The sequence below is a fragment of the Prinia subflava genome, chromosome 28 (genome assembly GCF_021018805.1).
Source record: "Prinia subflava isolate CZ2003 ecotype Zambia chromosome 28, Cam_Psub_1.2, whole genome shotgun sequence".
Lineage (NCBI taxonomy): Eukaryota > Metazoa > Chordata > Aves > Passeriformes > Cisticolidae > Prinia > Prinia subflava.
In genome coordinates this window covers 503,609-524,954 of record NC_086274.1, presented here as the reverse complement: position 1 = coordinate 524,954, position 21,346 = coordinate 503,609, and the positions used below count along the sequence as shown (strand labels likewise).

General features: G+C 40.2%; 1 protein-coding gene across 11 annotated transcripts in view; it reads left to right on the top strand.

Annotated features, from left to right (window-relative positions):
- Positions 1-21,346, top strand: part of ZBTB20 (zinc finger and BTB domain containing 20) — a 472,116-nt gene that overhangs the window by 357,102 nt on the left and 93,668 nt on the right. The gene's annotated exons all lie outside the window — the stretch shown is intronic.

The following is a 21,346-nucleotide window of genomic DNA, read 5'->3' as shown; positions in this document are numbered from 1 at the left end:
GGTTAAATGTGTTGTATTCTTATTGACATCCAACTGTATCAGGATTAAAAATCTCTCAGTGATTTCTTTGGAAGGTGTTCTGTAGATTCTTTTCTCACCTAGTCACATTCACTTGAGTTTGGCTGCTGCTATGTGGGTTGGTGATTCGCTGACCTTTTTAACTGCAGAAAATAGTATGCTTATCCAGATAATTGTGTTTTCAAGACCTAGACAGGAATAATTAATTTTTTCATAGTTTAAGTTTTGGTTTGTTCCTTTTTGGAGGGAATAAGGGATGGAGCCTTTGGGAGTATTTGTTTGTTATCATTTGTGTTTTAATTTTGTCAGGTTCTGACACATGATGGTTTTGCGCATTTGGAACAAAAACTCACATTTTTCTGGGATTCCTTCATAAATATTGGCAGTGAAATCTAGTGCTTTTGAAACAATGACTCTTCTTGTTGAAATATAAAGGGAAATATAGCACTACCACTTCATAATATTTACTATAGTTAAGTAAAGACAGACCAAAGTTTTCCAAATGTCCACCAGCATTTTAAGCCACTGTTTTGGGATGTCCAAGCTAGAAGCTATTTAGTGAATGCCAAAAATAATGAGGGCTTTTAAATTTAGGTTTAGAACTCCACGTCCAAATATACCTGGAGTTTGCGTTACTTCAGATCTCCACTTTGCAATTTAAATTCATGTCTCCTACCTGTTCAGAGAGAAAAGTAGATGACTGTTAAAGTGCTGCCTGGAATTAAAAAAAAAAGAAAAAAAGGTACAGAAAGAGAAATAGCTCTTTCATATTTGGGAGAGGAATTAAACCTACAAATCTGTAAATTTATGTTCAAGTTGTGTTTTGATTGTTAGAATTTCTTTAAAGGGATGCAAAAGTGGACATTCATAATTTTTTCAAGGTGCTTGCTTAAACCACGAAAGAGCTTTCTTTTCCTGATGCTAGACCTAAAATATGTGGCTTTAACATTTAAAGTTGACCCACTACTTTTGCAGTGCAGAAGGAAATGGCACAGTGCCTTTTCCCCCACCCTGTGGGCAAGAAGAGGAGATTTGCTGCAGTGGCTGCAGAAGGTGGTGTGACAATGCCAGCTCCCAAGGAGACGTATTTGAGTTGACCTATCATGCCTATGGTGTCCCCATATTTCTTTCCCTTCTCCTTTGCCTTTCATTATTAGGTGTCCCAAATCTGTAATTTACAACATGCTGCTCCAGTTTTGCTCTGATATATTTGCTGCAAATAAGTAGGAGCCTATGCGTGTCCATAGCTGCCCGTGGCAGTGTCAGGCCTGCGAGATGAGGGGAGCAGAGGCGCCCACAGACTGCAGCATGCCTTATGTCTAATGTGACATTTATTTGACTCGGAAAGGCAATTGATTAAAGGCCCATCGGACCTTTGCCATCATGTATTATGTATTTATCCAGCAGGGGCAGTTTGTAACGGCCCCTGACAAATCCCATTACTTTTGTTGCAGAACTTCATAATATCAATAAAAAGCATTAATGATATTCAGGGATGGGAAGCATTAACACCTCTTGTGTTAACACTTCCCACAGCAATGGCAAAACCATTCACGTCTGTGGCAGACACCATGTGCCTTCAACATTTGCACAAAGGCACCACTTTAACCTTGTTCTACCTCTGCAGGGCAAGGCAGTTAGGTGGAAGCAGCAAGCTGCCTTCATGATAGCTAGGCATGTGGAAACCTGAAGTCCCTCTTCGACAGTGCTTTGCTGTGTGACCATGCATTTGTTGTTTTCCATCTGTCTGCCTTTGTTTCTTGACTTGTAGGATTAGAATCACATGCTCTCTTGCTTTTTTAAGTCAGGCTTATTCCACGGCCAAGAAGGGCTTCTTGGTGCTCCTCCATTACTCAATTAGCAAGCTCCGTAGGAGCCCTACTATATTTCAGGTATGTCTTGTTGTGTACTGGCTCTCCCCTTTTTCTCTGGAAGGCAGGTCCTTCAGGCCATTGATAGTCTGGGTTCTTACTGGCAACAGAAAAAGTGTAAATGGGACATTTTTACGTTAGTAGCTGTTAATGGTACCTGACAAGCACGTTTCTGATCTAGATAACTGATTAGTTCTGCCCTCTGTCTCAGTGTCCAGCACTGAGCTCTCCTTCCATATCCCTTCCCACAACTTGCTGATGATTCAGTCTTCATCCTTCTCCTAGGTGTTACACACACATCTGCCACACATACGGAATCAGGGTTTTGGGGACAGAAGGATTTCATAGATCTCTCCTCCAAACCATATTCTCACTTAAGAGGAATACAGTTAATCTCTGCTCCCCTTGAATGTCCTCAGGACTTCGAGAGACACAGGTGTATTCCTTGTCAAAATAATTCTTTTCATGGAGGAAGTCTTCCAACCAGCCTGTAGCAGTATTGACATTACTAAGCTGCTTTACCATAGGAGAGATACCTACACAAGGATAAACAGCTACAGCAGGACACTTCTTTAACTTCCAGAGCACTACCTGTTCAGATGGAACCTATACATATTGAAAAGTTGTCTGCTGTTAGCGTTGGTAAGTGCAAATCAGAAGTGCACCAAAGTCATCCAGGTTCAAGAAAGTTGCAGGACATGTTAACCTAATTCCATGGATAACTGTCCATCTTGTTTAAATAGATTCCTGATGTAACCAGATTGTACTGAACTCCAGCATCGTTCCTGTAAGACTGAGCACAGATTCTAATTCTCATTACTTGACATCCTAGTTTAAAAAAGGAAAAGAAAAAAAAAAGTAGAAGAAGGAAAAAAGTGCAAAAAAGTGCCATTTATTCCCCAGCTTCATGAAGATGTATTTGGTCAAGTAATGATGACCTTAGGGAAGCTGAGAGGCATCTTACTGATCTCATCATAGTTATGAGAACCATCCATCATATGGTCAGTGATTTGTATGTCAAAAGACACCCAGCAGTATTCCAGCCTGCCAGTACCCAGTTTCTGAGAATCCTTATTGACTTTATCAGATGTGATGATGCTCAAATAGTCTTTGATATCTATGTATATGTCCCTGCTTTGGTTCTTGTTCACCACCAAACTGTCATCTGTTACCACTCTGAACCATTATCATGAAACAGCAGCTAATTAGCCTCCTCTGAATCCCTTTATCTGGTTCTGTGCTTAGTGTTGTTTTGCAGATGAGGAACAGTGATACTGAGGAACAACATCAGGAACAGGAAGGAGGCATCTTTTCTCAGGTTTCTTAAGCTCGCCCTTACTTGAGAAGAGGATAATAACCTCCAGGTCAAGCTTATTCATGAATCAGAAATGAACATTTGCAAAATGCCAAAAAAGTCTACATGTAATAAGCCTTATGTTTACAACAGCTTTCAAGAGTTAGCATTTTTCAAGAATTATCATAATTAATCTAATAAATAGACATGCAAATTACCCAGAAGAATGAGTTGATCTGCATCTGAACATAAGGAGGTTTAGGAAGGGAATGGTCACCTAAACAGCAATCTGAGACAGTAAAGAAATATTTTTTTCCTCAGCTATTATGTGTCTCCTGAAGGAAGGGAATGTTCCAAAAAAAGAAAACAACATGGGCAGAGGCAAATGAGAGAAATGGTGAAACAGCCTCAAAATGGCAGCAGAGCTGAAATTCTACTCTGGTGTTTTTATAGAAATGAAACTGTATAACTGAGAGTACACCTTGGGATGAATGTTCTTCAGCAGTGCCACAATTTTGAGCTTTATTCTTTATCTGAAGACGTAGCCATCAAGTAAACTTAAGCAATAGATGTGCATGGAAAAAAACCCTCATTATTTAAAACAAATCTGTCGAAGTTCACAGGTTTGTTTTAAAACATGTCATAAAAATAGACCAAATATCCAGAAAACTCAAGACGTAGCCAGATTTACAAAAAGGGAGAAACTTTGGTCCCAATTTTTCATTCAAGCATTAGTTTTAGTGTTGACATTCAAATAGTTTAGCAAGTAATAAAGGCTGCACATAGCTGTGAAGTTGATGTGTGGATTACAATAGAGGCATGTGTGCAACTTGCCTTCTAATTGCAATATCTACAATATATCCACTGGTGCTGGATGAGATTGAACTCAAGACTGGCCAGCATGACAGCTGAAAATGTCACACCTTTCTGCCATTATGCATACTAGCAATCTCTTTGTTCTTAGTTATTTTCCATTTACTTAGTGCAATATAATGTATTGAGTGTTAGCTTTTTTTGAAATATTACAGAGTACAACAGGAAAAAAAAATGGACTTTACTAGCCAGTTGTAGGAGCATAATATTTTAGGTTTAAGTAGAAAAAAGAAAGAGACAGAGAGAGAATGGATTTGTTCAATGCACTCTTACCCCACGCTGGCATAATTTAATATATTTGGATGGAGAAGACCACCTTTCGAAAGCAGTAGCAACATTTCCTACAGCAGTTTCAATGCCAACCATCAAATTATTAAGACAGACCAGTTTGTTAGGTCAAAATCGCTGTGCAAAATGGTAACAACTACAGAGTACGGCAGAGTTTTTCAGAATATTCCCTTTGTGGTTAGGGTAAATTGTCTTCCAACTTTGGCAAGCACATTGCTATTCTACAGCAGCTGTATCACCAAATGTCTTTTTCTTTTCTTTGTTGTGAGTCCTTCTCCTAGTGCAGAAATCCTCTTTGGTTCACCCTGATTTAGCATCATGTTGTGTATCTGCCTCCATCAAATGCGTACACCAGATATAGGGTAAAAATGGTACCAAGAACAAGTTGTGCTGGAGGAATGGTTGTTATAAAACACAACATCCAGAAATAGGATGTTTCCCAACAGTCACCTTTTGATCAAGACATCATAGACTTCTCTTTCGAAGCTGGCACCAAGATATGAATGCCCAGGGAGGTCCAAATGCCTGCCCACATGCCCGTGTTCATGCTGAATGTCCTGTGAGACACCACAATGGAAACTGAGCTTGTAAGAGGATTCCCTCCATCTCCTTTTCCTCTCCTCCACTCCCACTTAAAAAAGCAAGTCATCTGCCATGTAGCTCGTTTGTGTGCCATTACACAGGTGCACATGTCAAAACACATGTGAGTAGTCTTCAGGCCGTGCTTCACAAAGCCTGTTTTGCCTCTTGGTGGGAAAGGGTACTCTTAACATAAAAGATTGCAGAGTATGGAGAAATAATGATTCTTTCCTCTGAAGTTCTTGTTCATTGCTGAAGATTTCCATCATTTTGGATAATATCATGCTGCATATGGTTCACAAATTCAGCCCCCCAGCTAATATTTTCATTTCATGTGTTTATATTAGATTTTTGCACACCACCGAAAGCGAATGCTTTTGGATCTGAATAGATCTTGTTCTCTCCCATTGCATGGTACTGAGTTTTAAGTTTGATAGAATAGCTGTATCAGTTTTCTGAATGATGTTTGATAATGTTTTAGCTTCTTAAAAATACTCTAAACAGCTTGAATTTTCAAGGACAAAATTGAAATCTCAACTTCAAATAGCATCCAATTTAGAAGTAGTCGTGCTTCACCCAATCACCAAAGTAAGGATCAGTTGCAACATTTGGATCTGGAAATGTATTTAAATTTCATATTTGTCCGTGTTCACTTATCCTGGATGTCTGTAAAGAGATTAATTGCTTTTCAATTTTTGCAGTAAATCCACTTCTACATAAAAGACAAAAAATAATGTGTAATGTTCTGGATGCTCTGCAATATGCACTAAAGGTTGTGAAGGAGAACTGCTATGTGTGATCAGCATATAACCACCTCTGAAGAGTTAAGGTTTTCAGACGCTGTTTTTCAATTTTTGCTTTTAAAAAATCTTTTACGTTTTGGAGTTTAGGGCAAATTTCTTGTGTGAATGTCTGTTCTTGCTTAACATGGTCCAGTCATGACATAAAATACTTAAATTCTGCCACAGAAGGCTAAAACAAAAATTCAGCTTCTCTTCCAGTGAGCTTTAATGGGAAGGTAGCAATTTTAGTCATTCAAATACCTGCAGACTGAGACATGCCTCAGGGAAGATTGTAAAAAATCCTGTTTTTTCTTAACTTGTTGAGAATATTTTGGCAGATCTTCCATTGTGGAACCTGCAATTTAATCTCACATTGATACTGTGACTTCTGTGGCAATGTCTTCACCTTCCATCCTGGCTTGTGCCAGTGCAACGTTGCCACTCTGCTAGTGGGCAGCCCAGTTTTTCCTTTTGCAGGAATTTACAAAGTGTCATAGTCTAACTGGATCTAGAAAAGCACATAGTGTGTTCAGGGAGAAGCAATGCTTTTGTAAGTGCTTCTGATGACCAAGTATTTCCCCTCCATGTGTTACGCCAGCAGCGTTTTCTTGGGAGGCAGGGTCCAGCATTCAAAGGCATTGAGCAAGATTTTGTAGATGAATGGACATCCTGTTCTGGGAATAAGAATATTTTAAAAGCACGAAACTGAACTAGATATTTAATTAAACTGTACAAGTAACTGCTGAGAGAGTTGTGGCATCTCTGAAGATCCCAAAGTACTGAGACAGAGAAATGACACTTGAACATTACAGGTGAATGAGAACTAAATACTGTTAATGAGCAGTTTATTGGTGTTGATTGATCCTTTTATAGCTGTTAAGCATGCCCCAACTTTTCCCTAATCCACGCCCGCTCACTTTGAGGGGCTTGTAAAGAAATGCTACCTGCTCCACCCAAATCCTATTGGATAGAAAAAGCTATTTTATTTAATTAAACAATTGTGGAAATATAGCCTTCATCTTGTTCAGTAATTCTTTCTTCACCACTGCTCAATCTTCCCTTCAGGTAAGCTGTTGCACACCTTATAGTCCTTTTGCAAATCTTGATCTAAACTCATAATTTCCCTTGTGATACTGTATCAAATGCTCTACTGATAAATTAAATTTACTGTCTTTCCTTTGTCTGGATAATCAGTTATCTTATCAAAGAAAGTTATCAGGTTAGTCTACTACAAACTACCTTTGGTAAACTCATGTTTTCTTTCATCCCATTTTCCATTTACCTTCTTGTCTTTTCCGTTATTTTTTCCTTCAACATTTGCTGCACTCATGCTATTGAAGCTCCTGATGTTACAGCAACATCAGACAGGTGTAAGTGAGATCAGAATCAGTTTCAATACGCTGCAGTACAGCCTTGCAAAAGCCTATTCATTCTCATGACTGTAAAAAGCTAAGTTTTCATCTGGCAGACAAGTAAAACATCACTTTTTATTTTTCATTGTCATTTTAGCAAAGGGCAGGTGGGCTGGTTTTGAGCCTTGCCTGGTGAATGTTTGCAGTGGTGTGCAAAAGGGTTTCCACAGATAGAATCAGAGACATCTACCTGCACATTAGAGAGCTTGGGCACTTGCATTAGAAAAACCTTAATGTATGTATCAGTAATGAAAATCTTAATTAAGAAAGCTGCATCATTGTCCATGAACACTCTTTCTTTCTCTGTGTGTGAAGCTCTTTGTGTATTGCAGCATCTACCTGGTCCAGACAGACAGAGCCCTCAAAGAGTGTGTCTGGCAGATCTCTTGATTATTAACAACTAGCAAATGGCAAACTCTTACTCTTCTTTTGTCTCAGCACTGCAACTCAGAATAGTAGAGCATACGGCATAACTTGGAGGTTGTTTGGACTTTTTGTATGGCTTTTTCCACTTCATTGTTATCCTGGTGGGTTTCAAAATCCAGTAGCATTGATTAGAACTGAATTATGTAACTTAGAGCTGCCAAAATGTGCACAGACACCTATTTACCCAATAGTATGTCTTTTCCTTTAAGAATACACTTGCCTGGCCCATGTTCTGCATGCACAAAAAAGTACATTAATGGATGTGATGACAGCAATGTTAATCTCCCTAAACTCAGGAAATTTAGAGTGAAGGTTTCCAGAGCAACCTTGCCTCTGCCCCTTCCCTGCAGTAGGGTCTCTTAGTGATCCCTTGGCTTTCCAAGACAGACAGTACAGAGAGAAGACAGGGCAATGGAAAGGAGCTGCTTGAGGTTTTTTCTCTGTAGCTGTATTCCTGTGACATTTGTTTGTTGAGCACCGCTTGTATGTTTGATGTGGTTTGAAACACATTCAGGAAACCTCTCCAAGGAGTGGACATACAACTGATTTATAGGTCTACTGCTAGGAGCACAAACAGTGCAAGGTAAGAGTGTATGCACACGCACACACACATTGGCCAGAGTTGTGTCTTTTGCTTCCAGACAAGTCAGGCTGTCTTCTCAGATCCACTGTTACGTCACTGACACTGGTGGTTTCTGTAGACTCACACCTGCATGGTAGGGGGATATGTCCCAGGAAAAGCAGGAGGAGGAGATACTGCTATTTACTTTGAATAAGAAACAATGTGGAGTCTCCTGCTGTCCATACAAATCGTCACAGTTGAGACCCATTTAAAAACCTACACATGCAGTGACTTTATTTTTTCCTCTTTAGAAAGAATTCCTCCAGTCTGACAGAAGAGTTCATTCTAAGGCCAGTAGCTCATACGAGGCACAAAAGCTGCATATGCCTTTATATTGTCATATAAAAAACCAGTTCTGAGAGTGAAACCCATGTAATCCAATAATCCCTCAGACTACAGCTGCTGTTTCAGCCATCATTAATATTCTCAAAACCAACACTTACTTCCCTAAAACATCAGAACCCGAAATATTCCAGATTAAATGAAGTGGGATCGAAAGACGATTAGTGGACTGGAGCATCTCTCTTATGTAGAAGGAGGGAGCTAAGCCTGAGGAGACAGCTGAGAGGGAATCTTATAAAAGTATATAGGAACAGCAGTGGGTCCTTGTGGCCAAGAAGGCAAATGAGTCCCGGGGTGCATCAGGAAGAGAGTTGCCAGCAGATCGAGGGAGGGGATCTTACCCCTCTGCTCAGCCCTGGTGAGGCACATCTGCAGTGCTGTGTCCAGGTCTGGGCTCCTCAGTACCAGAGGGATATGGAGATCCTGGAGCTGCTGCAGCAGAGAATGACAAAGATGATTGAGGGACTGGAGCATCCCTTGTAGGAAAAGCTGAGGGAGCTGGGCCTGTTCAGTCTCCAGACGAGACAACAGAGAGGGGATCTCACCAATGTCTGTCAGTATCTGAAGGGAGAGTGTCAGGGGGATGGAGCCAGGCTCTGCTCAGTGGAGCCAGGCATAAGACAAGAGGCAATGGGCAGAAACTGAGACACAGGAAATCCCACCTGAACATGAGGAAGAAATTCTTTACTGTGCAGGTGACCGAGCACTGGAGCAGATTGCCCAGAGAGGTTATGGTGTTTCCCTCACTGGAAACCCATCTAGGCAGCCCTGTGCCATGTGCTCTGGGATGACCCTGCTTGAGCAGGGAGGTTGGACCAGATGATCCACTGGGGCCCCTTCTAACCTACCCAGTCTGTGATTCTGTGAAATGGCTGATTCTTCATTGCTTGCTATCAGGTCAGTGCATTTCTGTGTAGGCCGAATATAAGTGAAGAGTCACCTACAGCAGGATTTCATGCCATTCTATACCAAAATGCAAATATGCAGTAATTAAAACTGTCCCCTTGTTTGCCTGCTAAGCTCAGTCACAGACTGCAATAATAGTATCTTTTTTTATGCTTTTTTTTTTTCTTTTCTTTACTGGTCATTTACACAATTAGCTGTCTAGAGTTAGAAAAGTGTAGCTCGGTGTCTGGAAAAATATTTAAGAAAATAAAGATATTTTAACATGGTAAAAACCTTGTTATTCCAAAACCAAATGGTTTCAAACATGGCGGAGCTGCTATTTCTCGTTCAGGACTACGTACGTGTCAAGTTTGATGTTTTAAAACAAAGCTGTGTTATAATTATACAAGCATGTTTGAGAAAAAAAGGCTTATGGAAAACTTAACAGCTGGAAACTGTTTTTTACATACTTGGATGACTCAAAAGCAGCTGAATGGGTTTTTGCAAAACTTTACCAAAAATGACATTTGTGGATTGAGACAAGGCATGAGAAATAGCAGCTGAAAAGGTAACAGTTTCACAAAGGTATGAGCAAATATAGACAGAGATTATTTAATTCATCAACTTCCACTGTACAGTCATTAATATAATGCTATAAAAATAAAAGGATTCATATTTATATAGTTTTTCAAGGATTTCAAAGATCTGTACGAAACTTTAAGAAACTAAGCTTTGTAGCTGAGCGCTAATCAAATATTAATATTTATATTTCACTGGAACACCTCATATTCAAACAGGAAAACAAAGGCATAGAGAAAGGTAGAGGGTTTGCCAGAGTCTGCACAGAAAGAGGAGACCACATTTAACACCCGTGCCTTTGGATTGCTCAGCTTGGCAGTGTGGGAGTAAACTTGGCATCAGGGAGCTCCTGGCTTCTCTCTCCCTCCGACTCCTGCTTCAGGCACACCCAGCTTGGTGAGGACCCTCTCTCACACACATGGGCAGGGCTCAGGTACCTAGCTCCCTTTTTTCTGCCTCCACACATCATTCCCAAAGGCAAAGTATGCCAAATTCTGGCTATTGTGATTGAGGAGCTTGACTGCATTCAGGTATCACCTCCATTTCAAGTGTGCATACCCTCCTTCTTCCCCTGTGTTCTTGAGGACTGTCAAGGTGAGAGAGCTGTCACCAGAAACCTCTTCTGGGGTCTTTTTCAGTGCATGGTTCAGTCTATAATTCTCTAACAATCACTTTACTGTTTGAAACCTCAGTCATTGAATAAATATGATTTTACAGCTGCTTAGTTTGGATGTTGAACTGTATTGGAGGAAACTGCTCTACTTTCATACTGAATTTTTTTTCAGGGTGGTGTGTGTGAAAAATAACACAAATAGGAGTATTTTTGGATGGTCACACTGAGCAGTCAGCAAGAAGAAAAGTACAGTACGGTGAAGGGAAATCTGTTTGTAGTAAAAGCAACATGAGCTTGTGGTTTACTAACAGGACCAAGAACATGAATTGTTCACTTTAACCCCAGCTGTAAAACTCCTTCCCGATGGTGGGGAAATCACTTGATGTCCTGTTGTTGCACCTCAATTTTATCTTCGTGGTGTCAACCATGACCCAGCTCACCAGAATACCATTCCTCTTGAAGTTCAGATATTAGCAGACATTTTGTAGAGATGCTTTTCTAACCTAACAAGCCTACTCCTTGTCAATGTTGAGAGTGTCATTGTCGTACTTTCCCAATTAAATAGGCTTTTATGGCTTTCACTTTTTTAACTTGGCAGAATCACCAATTCTGGGAGCAAAGATTCAGTGCTGCCTTGTGCATTATGCAGATTTCCAGTAGCAACCTCAGATTAAAAATTTGGTATTGATATTTTCAGGGGGACATAATTTCATTTTCTCAACACAGTTGATCTGAGCTCCTTGAAAAATTGTAATATTGAGACATTGCAATCTTTGCAGGCACTTTTGCAGTAGCCCTAGATTTGGTTGATCTCTGCACTGAAACTATGAATTTACATGTGGAAAAACTTGAATTTAGCCAGGTAGGAGCACCTAACTCCACAGATTCCCTCAACAAAATCAGGTGTCATCAGTCTTTTCTCAGCTTTTCAAAAGTTTTGGCTATGTGCCCTACGTATTGATCATTTTGCTCATGAGGGGCCTCAGGGTTTTTTTGCTTTTACCATTTCCACTTTGAGCTGTCTAGTGTTGCAGTGGTTCTCACAAGAAGCTGTCCTTGTATTCCTGCCAAAACCAGAATCACAGCCTAAGCCAGCCTTTAACTGGGCATTAGAAGGAAATGACACCCTTCTCATTTTGCTAGCAGTACCACTTTCTCTGCTTCACAAATAATTATCTGATCCAAAACTTTTCCATTATTATGTTTAAGTGTTTTGCAAGTCTTATACTTAAAAAAATTCAAATGCTGAGCAGTGTTGTTATGCGTATCTCTCCTTCTTGTATGTGAATATCCTAAGCACTAGGAAGTGCCAGGTTCATCGATCTTTTTCTCAGAACTCATCAGTTCTTGCTTTCTGAGTCATCTTTTAGATTGTATGAATTTTAAATATTTGTTGGCTAGAGGATGATATGTTGAGATTACCCCATAGAGAAAAGAGGAGAAGAACTACTACCAAAAGGCAGAAGCTGAGCTGACTTGGGTAGTCTGTTGAAGATAAAGCATTTCCTGGAGAAAAAGTTACATCCCATAATGCCCAGGTGAGTTGGATATAACAGCGTTGAAGGCTGACAAATTCTCTTTTTCCTGCTAACTAGTATGAGCAAAACTTACCAAAAAATCAAAACAAACAAACAAGCAAAACAAAACAAATTAAAAAAAAAAGAAGAGAAATTTATTACAGTTAAATTTCAACTATGATTGAAGTAGGAGAAACAAATCTAGCAAACAGTGTTAGAAAGTTTTCCCATTATAGTCCATACAAGAACTGGCGTAATTTAAATAACACGGGTGCATATGGGATACATTTAGTGAGCAGCAAAAATGTCACAGCATCCTATTTGCTCCCACTCTACTTCATCAGGTTTTTGTTCTTCAGCTCAGCTGCCTTTGCAGGACTGCATCTTAAGGTGTTGCCAGTTTTAGCTGAAAGTTGTCAGACTGTCACTGAAAAAAAGTAGAGAAAAAATACAATTAAATGTTTCATTTCTCTTGCCTAATTGAAACAGCAAAATGGGTTTGGCTGTTTTGGTGTGGGAAACAAAGCAGAAAGTACAGCCCCTCCATTTAAAATAAAATTACTATTTTACAGCCCACTTTGCACACATGAGCCAGGGTGGCAGGCAGGATGGGTTGTGAAGAAGGAGACTGCAAGGAGAAGCAATGCAACCTCTTGCCCATCTTAAGCAACATATGACCCTTTGATTCTATATATGCACAAAGTTTTGTTGAGATGGCACAGCAAGGTTGTGCTACCTATGTTTGCGTGGTCCACCTGCATGTAAGTGCTATTGGTGAATTTGTGAACCTTCCCCTCAGCCCATTTCAGTTTGTCCAGGGATTTAGCAGAGTTTTGCAATCTCACAGAAGTCTGGCTTGTCAGATGTAACATTAAACGAAATTGGTTTGTATTGCAACAGGATTGGTGGGAGGATCAAAGGCTTGGTGTAAAATAAAAGGAGGTTTTTGGTTTCTGTGTGCTGAAATGTTTCTATTTCCCTTATTTTTTTTATTAGCGTATATTAAGCAATTAAATTCTCCAATAGTAAGCAGAAAATTCCACCAAAGCGGTTTTTAAAGAAAGCCTCTTTAGTTACTGTGACAAGGGCCGAGTGTTACTGCTATAAAGAGTCTCAGAAACTGTGTTCTTCTAAGGCTGATCAAAATTTAGTTTTAAAATCTGAGGTGTGCACCTAGACAACACAATATATCTGATAATTCTGGTTTAGGCTGAAGAGCCTGGGGTCAGCTAGAAATTTGGCAGGTTGTCTGTCAGGTCAGGAAGTTGTTCTGGTTTACAAATTTAAAAGCCAAATTCTGTTTTAGTATTTCTTAAATGTCAAAACAACCCTCTGACCTTGAAAATCACTTTCTCTGTATACTTTGTGGGCTTTTAAGTAAAAACCAGGCTTTTTTCTTAGTGAAATATGGTTGCCTGTTAGTCATCAAATCTGAGAATTTAAGGAAGGGAGGGTGACATTAACTCATCTTTGCCAGTGCAAGAATGGGCTTCATTCATATCAATGGCAACTGGAGGGAAAAAGGCATTCTAACCTTTAACTGTGCTTCCAGTGTATTTCCATAATGTACATTGTGGCTTCTCCAAGGATGGGTCCTCTGTCTGCAGCCTGTTGGGCCTCATGGCAATAATAAGAGGGAGGACAAGCTTCTCTGCTCTCTTTCAGAACTTAACCTCCAGTGCCTCGATCTCAGTTTGCCCCCACCTAAGTACTGCAGGAAGGTGAAGGCCACATTTAGTGCAGCTGGCCAATTGCACACTTCTGTAACCCAAACTGATCATTCCTGGCCCTTAATATTTTGATTGGTTGAACTTAAATGTGGCATTTGAGCAGCCCATTTAGTTTACGTATCTCCAGTATTCTCCTTTTCTGGAAAGTAATTTTGCCGCTTCTGAAATTCTGATGAAAACTGAAACTATGCCCTTCCTTCATCCCTTCTCCATCCACCTCTTCTTCTCACTCTTGCATTTCCTTTTGGAAAGGAGGTATCTGCGTGGTGCCCCTGTATGCAGCAGAGCAGAAACAGCCTGCCCTTCTCACTGTGCATGAGAAATGGCATGGGAGGGAGCAGCCTGAAGCCCTTCTCTCTCCCCTGAAAGTGGAGCATAACTCATCCTCATGGCTCCCAGATGCTGCTACTCTGTGCAAAACGAATTTCAGGTCATTTTGGTTCTGACATGATGAACCCCAAAACTTCTGGTGTGAGTTCTGGGCCTCTTCTGCCTCAATTATCCTTAGTATCTAACGTTAAGGCATTCTCCAAGACTTTCTGCCCAAGGATTTGCAATTACTAAGTGATTGTTAATGACTTAGCTTTCCCTGGATTTCTGTAAAGCGGGAGGTCCTATTTTCAGCACTTGGCCATAGGGGAAACTGAGGCATGGGATGAATTGGGATTTAACAGAATACCTAAGCACGTAGTTCTTTGCATTTAAGGTTCATTTCAAGAGATTTTCTGAGAAGTCATTTGAAATATCTGCCTCAAGTTGTTTGCTGAAAAGCATCTCATAAATAACTGCATGGTGTTTATAGCAATCAATTAATTAGGTGCCACTGTTATGTAGAGATGGAGAAACCAAGGCATAGCATTTGTTTAAGGTCAAGCAACTTGAGAGCTTGTGCTCACAGAGTTAAGCAGCTTTCTTTTCTTAGTCTTTGTGGTTACATTCCTTCCTTTCTCCATGTAGCTGACCATTTAAAAGATTGAACAAGGCTTTTTGGAGAAGAGATTAAATTTGGCAGTGTTGGCTGTAGTGTTCCAAGGTGATGATTATTCAGCCAGTTTACAATGTAGTATTATAAATTATTAAGTGTATTGAAACGTTAAAAAGTAATATCTGCTCAATGATATGCCAACTTAATGTAGAACAAACACCTACTACTGATCTGTAGTTAAATTATTTAATCTAGAACTAATCTACTGTTCAAACCAGTTTTGAAAATGGAATAGTTCTATCGCTGAAAATAATTAATTGTTCAAACCCATAGGGCTAAATCCAGCAGTGACCTAAATGATAGGAGAGAATTACACATCGGACATCGGTGTGTGGGAAAGTAAGTAACAAAATAATACGTGTTGCCCTGGTTCTCTCTGACCCTGGCCAGTATCACACACTTTCGTTGGTAGGGTTTTTTGCTGGTGCTGGCTTTGTCCCCTAATTCCTCCCTCCAGCATTTGAGGTCCAGCATTTTTATAATTATTTCCCAGGGAAAGTTGGTAGATGTTTATGTTTTCTTTGCCCTGCATCCATTTACACCCATTCTGTGACCTGGCACAGGGCGTGGGCCCTGGCTGGTCCTGTGGAACAGTTTGGCTCAGCAGGGCTGACCCCACATCCAGCAAGGGGAGCTGCTGCCAGAGCACTCCTGGTGACCTCACTGGAATGGCTCCTGATTCATCCTGATGTGAAGATGAGCAGATCTCAGGCCAGTAGCCCTCAGTGATGAAGTGTTTCCAGCATCCTATTTCAGGAAAAATACTAAGACCCTTTTGATGAGGAAGAAAAAAAGATATTTTTTCTCTCTATCTCTAAACACCTCCACAGAACGAGATGGGGGAAAGGAGAATAGCAAATATTCAATGGGAAATTTTGTCTTCATTTTTTTTTCTTCTTCTTCAAGAGAAAAATCCCACACACAAATCAAAACAAGATGGAGCCCTGGAGCCCCACCTGCTGACTTGAGGGAAGAGAGAGAGGGAAGGGAAGATGCCTGGTCGTGTGCCAAGCATTCAGCACTGGGCTTGTAGCACTGTGATGTGGCACTTGAAGCTCTAGGGGCCTGGAGCCAGCGATACAAATGCAACAAGAACTCTCATGAAAACGAGCCTCTTAACAGCGTGTGGAGCTGGTCTGTGATGGCCTCAGGAAATCCCCCTGGCTAGACAGGGCCTTTTTATCCACTACATTGCTCTGACTCAAAAAGAAATCTCATGTAGCTTCCTCGACCAGAAACTGAGCATGCATGTAGTCTGCAGCGTGGGGCTTTGGAATTCCCTGATTTTCAGGTAGTCATTCCCCTCCTCCTGCTCTGAAGAAGTCTGCCCTACCTTTCTTCCTTGTCTCATTGCACGTAGGGTCCAGTGCTGCAAGCACGTGCCGTGTCCTCAGTCCTCAGCCATCAGGCTTCGTGCTGGTGGTCCCTCCTTTCAGTCAGACCCTCAGCTGATGGACACTGGCCTAGGGACACTGGTTGGAGTTGGGATTTCCATTCCTTGGACATTTGGCCCTTTAAAGCCTTGTGAACTACTTTTAATAGCACCACAACTGGCAACACTTGTTTACAGGCTCAGGACCATCTACGAGCAAATGCTTGCGTATTAATTACAACAAAGAGCAAATCTACTTGACATTTGATTTTGTTTTTCTTGTTTCCTTGCAAGCTTGAAAATGAGCTGCTTTTGCCAAAGGAAAAAAAAAACCAAAATGCATTTCACGCCTTTTTTTTTTTTAACTTGAAATAGGCCCCTTGAAAAAACTGACATGTTAAACACCAGCAAGAAAATGATTATTTGGACATATGGCTCCTCTTCCTGAACTTTGCAGAGAGGTTAGATAACGCTCTTTCACATCTTAAAAGACTAGACTGCTGCTACATTACTAACATATTCTTATGTAATAATCTGGCACTGATGATACTTTATCCAGTCCCAGTAATGTAAGACTCATTTGTGGTTTGGTCAGTTACGAGGGATTTTTTGTTTTTTCACAGATTATCTTCTAATTTGTTGGGTTTTTCAATACACTGTCCAGAAGTAGAATATAGCATAGCATACTATAGAATAGAATAGAATAGAATAGAATAGAATAGAATAGAATAGAATAGAATAGAATGGAATAGAATAGAATAGAATAGAATAGAATAGAATAGAATAGAATAGAATAGAATAGAATAGAATAGAATAGAATAGAATAGAATAGAATAGAATAGAATAGAATAGAATAGTGCACAGAAACATATTGTGTCTCTGTCTCACAGGAGTGTTTTGCATGGTATAGATTGTTTCCATTAAACACTGCATGATTAATACAAAAGTGAAACTAAATTTTAAAATCTGATTCTTAAATTAAGACAAACTTATCTGAACCCATCCATTTACTTTTCAGATAAGGCTGTTTCGTAAAGTGAAAAATCTGTAAGAATTAAAATAAAGTTGTCAAACCATCTAAGATAGTAAAATATCACAGAAAGATTGTCATTGCCCTTGACACAATAGATGTTGGCAGTGATGTAAGGTCTGGAGATACTTGCAGACTGCAGAGTCATATAGGAGAGCTGGCTAGAAAACAGCAATGTCCCAAAGTGAAAATAATTGCTATTTTGGAGAATGAGAATGAAACTTTATGAAACTTTTCCATAAAGAAACTGGCTTTTAAAAAAGACCAGGACCCCTCCAGTGGGTGAGGAGCTCCTTCATTTTGAACTAGAGTTTCTGTCCTCAACCCAAGAAACTTCCCTGATAATATTTTCCTTGAAAATTATATTTACCACAATTTGTTTCATGTTCAGTGACAGACAGAGCTCTGCCATGGAAAATTGTGGATTCACAGAATCCTGGAATTATAAAAATCAGAAAGAACCTCCTTAAGTCATCTGGGTCCAACCCTCACCCTGCTCAAAGTAGAGCAGGTGAGGATGAGGTTACTTTTTTAACCAGCTTGTTCGTCTATGCGTGTATGTATGTGTCTGTCCCTATACCAATTTTAGAAGTACTTATATCCTACTGTCCATTTTTTCAATACCTCTTTCTGAAATTTGAATGTTTAGAATAGTTTTAGGTTCTCTCACTGATAAGCAGAAACTCTTGATCAGAAACTGTCCTGCACAGGAATGAATGTGCAGGTGTGCAGCCACTGTACCTGAGTCTTGCTGAGCCTGGTTCCTTCTTTTCATTGCAAGACCAATTTGTTTAGTGACAATGAGTTGTAGGGCCTTAAATATCTCACCTAAGTAATAAAATAATGCTGTTACCAGGGACTAGCACTAACTAATCTTAGAGTGAACCCTGTTCCTGCACAGAGGGGGGGACCCCAGTTCTGCTACCCTGCATTAATTGCTGCTGTTTGTTGCACATGGGATGTTGTAGTAGATGGAGCAGTGGTCTAATCTGATGTGGCAGCTCCTACATTTTTATCTTGTAAGTGCTTTACTTACATGAATTAATTCTGAAAACACTCTTGTGACGTTAGTCATTGTTATGATTCCCATTTTAGAGACCCTGTGTCTAATTCTTAATTATACTAATTCTTCCTTATGCTGGTGAGGTTCCAGATCTGTGAAAGGGTCTCCCAACTGAGGGAGATGGATTGCAGAAATGTCAATGGCAAAATGAGAGTTCATTGCCCTCTAGCAATTCTCTGTTTCTCTGAGGTTGGAGAGAAATATTGGAAGACAAGTATAAAAGTGGTTCTGTTGATTTGTACTAAGGGCTACACAGGAATTGCATAGCTCAAGCCTGTATGAGGTGTTGTATTAGCCAAAATTAAATTATTGAGATTGTTGACACTTCTTTCAGTGTGGCCACAGTCTCATCAAAAAAAGGGAAAGCCACCTCCACTGGCCCTTCTTTTCCTTTAATCAGGGTACATTTTCAGAGATTTGCCATCCTACCTCCCCCAAAAACCTTAAAAACAAAACAATAACCCCAGAAGGAGAGGCAGCGAGCTTGAGGAAAAGAGGAGATGGAGGTTTTCCCAGGAATGAATAGCAAGCCATTTTAAAAGGAGTCATTATGTGCTGTAACCAGAAGGACCTTCTGTCTTTCTGTATGATAAAACTACCAGTGAGATGTATTGCAAGATAATTAGGAGCAAACAGGCAGGAAAAATGAGTGATGTGCTACTCTTCATTTCCCGAGCCAGTCGTGTTCCAGTCACTGTGCAAGCTGCAGCTCTGTCTGTGGAGAGAGTGGAGGTGGAAATCAACCCTGTCTGTGTCTTCTTCTGTCATGGCTTCACCCCGCTGAAGAACGTGATGGACGATTATATCTGCTGCAGAAAAGAGTCAGAACTCTACACCCTCTTCTGGGTTTTTGCCTTCCCACTCTATTCATATCCAAGTCTAAGAGATGAAGTGGTATGTGGAGATAGAGATCCTTTTGCAGCTGTCCCTGAAACAAAACTAATGGTTGGACAGAGAAAACAAAAGGCCTCAGTGGGGTTATTTTGGTGGCAATCTCATGTTTTTGGCATGCTGTGACTGTACAGCTCCCCAGATTGCAAGCAATGTTGTTGTTTTTACAAAGGTTTTGTCTAGAATGAGGACTATGAGAATAATTACAATTTTTCCTCACCGTTGAGGCTACAGAAAAGCCTCCTGAAACAAGGCATCTTTAGATAAGGCTGGAAGCAGAGGCACAATGCCTGTCACCTCCAAATGCAGGAAATAAGATTTGTGACTATGTGACAGCACCGAAGTTAGCAAGAGGGATATGTAGCATGTTTCCCGTCAGGGTTTAGAGCAGAAGTGGGGCAGACGTCCGCTTTAAAGTTCTTCAAATCAGAATTTTAATTGTCTACCCATGAAGGTATGAGAGAAAATAAACCTCCTGACATCCTGAGATACTTATGCTTCTTTCAGAAATCGTAGAATAAAATATAATAGAACAGAGCAGAATAGGCTGAATATAACACACGATGCTGTTTAAATAATTTTAATTTTGGAGAAGAGATGCAATTGGTAACAATAGTATGGATCATGATAGAGGATAGTTAATGTTTTCAAGTGTTTAGAAACCTTTGGGAGCCTTTACAATAAACTGCTTTATAAATGTACAGAAAGCATGCTACCTGCAAAAATCATGTCCTCATTGATCTGCTTTTTAACCAGTGATCAGATTTCCTTAAATTTTTGTAAAATCACGTTTTCAAAATGTTACTTTTTGAGCCAATGCAGATGAGGAGAGAGAAAAGCAGGAGTCTGCTCTTCTCAACCAGATTTTTTATGGAGTTCCCCTAGGTTGCACTGTTGCTTTTCCAGTGAAGGCAAGGGGATTGCACTGGTGCCCAGGAGGGTATGGTTCACTTTCCAGCACATCTTACTGTAGTGGCAGTACACTAAAACAAAAGAACAAACATGCCTCTCGTAGACCAGTTTGCAGTATTTTCTCTTTTTTTTTTTTTTTGAAGAGAGGCTCCTCCACAAAATAGGCCGTTACATTTGTATTGTCTAAGAGAGTAAAAATATGGAGACCCTCTAATGTTTCCCTTTATATTTCCTTGTTGTCAACAAATCTCTGAAAGGAATTGCCTTGGGAACTGAGAACTCCACATTGTAGGAACCAGTCCTGGTTCCTACTGCTTTGGGAACTAATCGTGGATATTCAATATAGTTGGGGCAGGAGGAGGGAGGTAAGGGGGAAGTGAGGGGTGGGGAGGGCTGATTCTGGTAATCAGTGCAGTAAAGAACAAGCTTGTTTGTTTTGCCCAGAAAATCAAATGGCATATGTGAAGGAAATTACCTAGGTGCGAGGCATGGTACCTTTCTCCCTTTAGCATGCCATGGTACCTACTGAACACAGTGGTGTAAGTTAGGAAGGATGCTTTCCCAGAAGATAAGCAAGGAGTTGTTTTCTGTAACAAGTGGACTTCCCAGTCTCTCTCTAATTTCTTACATACTGAATAATAACCGTGTATTCACCCTCTCCAACATGCTGTGCTGGTTTACATCTCTGAACAAAAAGCACAGACTCACAGCTGTTTATGAAGACAAGCCAATAAATCTAGAGGAATATATTTATACAACTCATCCTGAGATTACATAGTTAAATTCCATTTTTTCAAATAGACAGAGCTCCTTCTTTGCAAAGGAACCAAGTTCCTCTCTGTGCCACCCAGATCTGTTGATTTTCCATTAATGTCAGCTCTTGTCAGCTGTACTGAGTGCTACAAGTTGCATTGCAGAATACTTTATATACATTAAAGGAGTAAGTACTCTGCCGTTTCCATGTGCTGCTTTTGGTTGGCATTGAGTGATGCATGTGGAAGTCAGAAAGTGAGAAGCAGTTCTGGTGGCTTTTCCTTTTGTAAGTCCTGCCTTTTGCTGATGGCAAATCCAGGTACAGTTCTCATAAAGACCTCTTCCAATTCTCTAGCAACATATGGAGAGAGTGTCATACACATGAGTCTGAAAACTTGTTGCAACGCTGATTGCCTTTTCCATAGCAAATAGCAAACTTTATTCAACTGATCAGACAGACCTGAGTTTCAATTATCACTTCTTTGGCTAAACCTCCCTGATACACACAA